Source organism: Cynoglossus semilaevis, chromosome 1, assembly GCF_000523025.1.
Source record: "Cynoglossus semilaevis isolate Cse_v1.0 chromosome 1, Cse_v1.0, whole genome shotgun sequence".
In the NCBI taxonomy this organism is placed as follows: domain Eukaryota; kingdom Metazoa; phylum Chordata; class Actinopteri; order Pleuronectiformes; family Cynoglossidae; genus Cynoglossus; species Cynoglossus semilaevis.
This window is the reverse complement of record NC_024307.1, coordinates 6692842-6698419: the sequence shown is the minus strand read 5'-3', so window position 1 is coordinate 6698419 and position 5578 is coordinate 6692842. Positions and strand designations below refer to the sequence as shown.

Sequence of the window (5578 nt, the reverse complement as noted above, 5' to 3'; positions counted from 1 at the left end):
AACCAAACTCCCTATAGCTGTAAGTCACAGCCCTGAAAAGTACACAGAGCCCAGTCTGTGCCTCAGAACAAATGGCTGCTCTGGTAGCAGTAAAAACAATGGGGAGGGTAAGTACACATGGCCTCTGCCCACACACACACATACACACACACACACACACACACACACACACAGACCGTCACATTCCACCGGTCCATTTCACACTTATGGTAAACAACAGGTTCATTATAGTGAGGAGGCTGCGGCGGAGGAGGCGACACAGGTACGTCCATCTGCTCCTGTCACCCGTCACTCCACCAACAGACGGAACCCAGCTGCACACACACACACACACACACACACACACACACACACACACACACACACAGACGGTGCTCTGGGACTCAGATAGCTCTCCAGTTCAGGGCCCGTTCTGAACCTACACGAACACAAACACAGTCATGGTTTTTCTTCCTCTCCCGTCGATGACCTTTTCTTCCCGCTCCAGCGGGAAATTGGAAGTGTCACTGTTTATGTCTGTGGAAAAGAAAAAGGCAACTGCAGTGTTTTTGGCTGTTGTCAACCGGCCCATTTCTCACTTCTTCTGAAAAAGAAAGCAGAACAGGGGCCCTCACTGTTTCTACTCGGCAGAGTCTGATTCAGGAGCGCGGCCGTCGGCTTACCGCTGCTCCACTTCACGTGTACAAGGTTGATCCTCAAAGACTGAGCCGCCCTGTAAAAACATAAACATGTTCCTGAACAAATCATGGGCAAATGAGCTTTTAGTTATCTGCCCGGACCGAGGGTCCCTCCAGCCAATCAGCAACTGGTTTGTTCTGGATTCATGGAAAAGGCACTCGCGTTCTAAACCAGGTCTGACTCAGGTCAAAGGTTGAGTTGAAGCAAAGTGTCAAAACAGGCTTACGGCTCACGTCGGTGTCGAGCAACAGTTTTTTTTGGGGTTTTTTAACACTTGAATTCAACACCAAGTCAGTGCAGCCATTTGAACCCTGTGGGGATCGTCGCCCACTTAAAGTCTGAATATCTGTTACATCGTTCACTAACTCAGAGTTAGTAGGACTACAAGTCACAGCTGATGTGGACAAAAAGTCTTGAACAAAGCAACAGACGTCTGCAAGTCGATATCGACAGATTGAACAGCATCGTTTAAATGTAACATGAATATTTGAACGGCCAATAAAGTGCTTTTATTTATTTACACTTCTGCGTAATGTTGGGCTGTATTTTATAATTTATCTGATATTTAGACACATTGTCTTTAGTCTCATTTATAGAAATGGTTGGATATATTTACAAACACCATTTGATGATGGAACTAAATAAAAATTAATTAATTAATTAATTGGAAAGACAAAGTTTGTTTGGTCACAGTATGGGATTGACAGTTCTAAAAATACATTTTTTTAAAAATAAATAATATTAAAAAAAAATATTTAGGTTTTTTCCCCTCTGCAACTAAATAAAAATTGATTAATTAATAAATTGGAAGGACAAAGTTTGTTTGGTCACAGAATGGGATTGACAGTTCTAAAAATAATTTTTTTTTTAAATATTCTAAAAAATATTTAGGTTTTTTCCCCTCTGTAATATTAAAATATTTCAGAATGTGCTTTTTAACCTGAAAATCAATTCTCTTTTTTTTTGTCAGAAAGCCCACATTTGATTCTTAATTCAAATTTTGCTCTGGACATCTTCAGCTACCGATGTTTTCAAAGATTCAAATCCTGAGAAGATTCTTCAAGTTTCTTCAAAGACAAGGAATGTACAACTACCGATTTCCTCCCTCCATCTGCTGAAAAAAAAAAAAGGAAAAACCCTTTTGAAGTTCCTCTGCAAAACAACACATGAAGAGGTGCTGAAATCAAGGACGTCATCTGAATAACCTAATAAGTGTTTGTGCTGTGAGCATGACCGCTATCCTGTCTTCAGGAGAGACTCTCCTCCTCCTCCTCCTCCTCCTCCTCCTGCTCTTTCTTCTTCTCCTTCTCCCCCTGATCCTCTCTCAAGGACAGGTTCTTTCGAACCTTGGAATTGCAAGCTCTCAAAACACAGAGACCCTCTGTGGCCACTGAGAAAAATGGGGATTATCTGCTTGATCGCAAGACTCACAGTTTAAGATGTGTGAAAAGTGACATGTAACCCTGTCATACTTCTACTGTAGCTGCTCTGTTTTTTGTTTTTTTTGCTCCAGACTTCCCCAGTCACTGAACTTAACTTTACGGCCAACAGACGCTGTGATGAATGGCAATCTGTCAGACTTTCTGACAAAGTACTTTACAGTGTTTACACACATTGTTAGGATTGTTAGCTGCTGCGCAAATGGAAAAATGATACACGGCACCATATGGGCTTCCCTGTGCTGCAGCGGCGGCCCGGTGCTACCTATTATAGTCGAGCTCTGTGCGTGAATGGAATCTTTCATGGCACAGGAAAAGGAGGAGGAGGAGGAGGAGGAAGAGGAGGAGAAGGAGGCCTGGCGACTCTCAGAATTAGCTGTGTTTTTCTTTGCTCAATTTGGTGATGGATTATTTTAAGAGGCAGGGGCACGTTCACCCAGAGGCGTTCTTCAAATTCAGACTAAATATAGCCGTTTTTGCAAATCTCTCCGTGAGCAAGGTAACAATGTGTCGGTGCAACGCTCAGGCAGCCGTGCAGAGCTGTACGTTTGGAAACGTCGGGAGGTTAATGAAAAAGAAACACAGGCACAGGGGGTTCAAACGTTGCAGGGATTGAGCAACGAACAGATGTGCTGGCACCTCGTTCCTCATTTATTTCACTCTTTTTGTAAAACACCTGTGGATTTGTTGAAAGTGTTCACCAGCTTTTTTTCCCCCCTGCCATTCAAAGTGTTTTGTTATTTCTCGAGTCTTTGCAAACACGTCAATAAAAGGCTGACTCAACTGCTGACAGCACATCCAATGGTGAACACCTGGGAACTAAACCAACCACAAGAAGAACAACGTGATAACGCACGCAACACCGGCCGCCTAGTACGGGACACAGTAACTCCCACGGCACTGTAAACATTTTCTATTAAAGAGGATTTGGGCGTTAATCTTCCACCAACTGCAGGAATTTCTTGTACATCAAAAGGCCTTTGGACTGTAGTGATTCATGACTTAGATAAACACGGATCCTGGTGAATATGCAGTATTTATATAAAGGTTATAAAATAAAAAAAAACAGAGAGAGGAGACTGAAGCTGGAGGAGGCTCCCTCCTACTCAGCAGAGCGTGCAGCAGCAGACAGTGACAGGTCGAACGAAGCCTGTGCTGCAGAGAGAGATCTAAACTCTAAGGTGTTCCTTTGGAGCTCTCCTGTATCACTGGGGTGTAAGAAAATATCGTTACACTGACATATCGCGATATTTCGTTTCACGATACTGTATCGATATTCTACAGCACTGCCGTATTACTGTATTTGAGACTTTGAGTCAAACAATGTTTATCCAAGAAAGACATTTCGATGCCCATGGATTGTGATATGTATCTGATTTCCAGACTCTTGCCAACACACACCCTTTTTACACACAAAATTAATAATACATGGTGTAAGAGATCAAAGAAAACAAGAAGAAGAAAAAAGGAATGATACAAAAAAATACATAAAAGTTAAAAAAAAAAAACCTCCATCCAGAGCTGGTGACTTCACATGAGAACAGGAGGCTGAGGTTGAGGCTGACGTTGCAGCTCGGGGAGTGTGTGAAAGGCCAGAGCTTCTGTGCACAGCTATACATTTCACAAGCAGAGATAAAAATCAGCATAACACAGAGAAAGAGAGAGAGAAAGGGAAAGCCACCTTGGCAATTCAAGAAAGGAGGAAAAGTGAGGTGTGTGTGTGTGTGTGTTGGGGGGGGGGTACTGACAGAGTGAACGGGGTGACGGTAGGACCTGTTCTGACAGCAGCCGGGCCGCGCGGGGTGAAAAAAACATCGTCTTTTCTTACAGTTCTCGACGTCCAGCGCGGCCACTTCACCGGCTGCAGTAATCAATACCCGCCATTTTCTCCTCTCTACTTTCCAATCAATAGATAAGAGCCGGGTAAGACCAGGCGGGACAATGGCTCTTTCTTCATCACCATCTGATGTTGGACTGAATAACAACTTCTTTGGTGGTGGGAATAGTACAGGAGGAGCTATTGGGTGACACAGGGGAGCAGAGAAACAGCAGGAGAGGCCGGAATAAAAAGAATGGGGTAAAGAGGGTAAGATGCTGCACTCCACCTATCTGATTAAAGAGAGAGAGAGAGAGAGAGGGTCAGTGAAACAACAGGCCGGCCTGTTTACATCTGCTTCCTACCATAATGGCTCCAGAACAACGGGATCCTGATGAGGACTCATCAAAAGAACGGGAATGGAGACGGAGAGAGAGAGAGAAATTACTTCAGTGTCATAAAGCTTCTGGAAACATCTTCATCACGCGGCCCACTCCTCACGGGGGCCCACTGTGGAGCCTTTGAACTCTAAGCTGCTATATTTTATTAAAGCTGACTGCCTTCACCTGGGCCCGGCTGCCTCTGTCGGTGGGGGGGGGGGGGGGGGGACTGGAGAATGTGTGTGTGTGAACTGCATCATCCAAAATATAAAAAAAGTCTTATACATACTGTTAATATTTCAAACTGTTTCTGCTAATGTGGCTTAAACAGTGGAACATCAGTAGTTTGATCAGGTCTTTCATCCTTCGTTGATCGACCACAAAGACTAATCTTCATCATTCGTCATTTTTTTAAAATAATATTTAAGATAAGTTCAGCAAAAACACAAATAACTAAAAGTTCTTACTAGATTTTCAGTTAGTTCATGAACTCTGGTGTAAATCCAGTTTTAAGATGTGGCTTCTTACAGTCTGACTCAGGGCTGGGGTCACACACACACACACACACACACACTAACTCATTTCCAAGGAGATTTCCTACAGTACATACTTTATTGATACTCTGATTAAGTGAAAGGTCTCTTTTATATCAGGTCTAAAACTTTCCGCAGGGCATCTGAACTTTTCCAGACTTCCACAAACGTGGAAAAGTATGGAGTCCAACTTATGGAAAGTCCTCAACCTGGATTAATGGAGGCCTTTCATATTGTGTTTATGGAATGGCTGTTTTTGTCTTATTACTGAACACTACACACACACGTCGCAGTGGAACAGTTCATGGACTCCTTTTCCACCGTGTTTCCTGTTCAAACCCAACACACACACATTTATTTTGTGAGCAAATATTGCTTTCAGAGTGTTTCTTCAAAGAGCAAACGTCCAGGAGCAGCAGTAAATGATGTGTTGTCTTCTATTTCGTTTTAAGAATTTGCTCTGATTACAATGGACTGGTGAAGTGTCCAGGGTGAACCCCGCTGCAGTGACCCCTACGACCTCGAGAGGGAGTTAGCAGTAGATACTGGATTGATGATCACACGTGTATTGAGACGTGTGGAAGTAAAATTAAAATCAGAATGGAGACTGTGTTCATTTCAAGTCAATACAATTTAAATGTTGCTGCTCTGGAAATTGATTATTTCTCCAAAGCCCAAAGAGTGAAGTTGAATTTGAACGTAGTTTACAGAGCAATAATTACAACCCTACAG

General features: G+C 43.0%; 1 protein-coding gene across 1 annotated transcript in view; it reads right to left on the bottom strand.

Annotated features, from left to right (window-relative positions):
* Positions 1–5578, bottom strand: part of LOC103377100 (fibroblast growth factor receptor-like 1) — a 28963-nt gene that overhangs the window by 11673 nt on the left and 11712 nt on the right. The gene's annotated exons all lie outside the window — the stretch shown is intronic.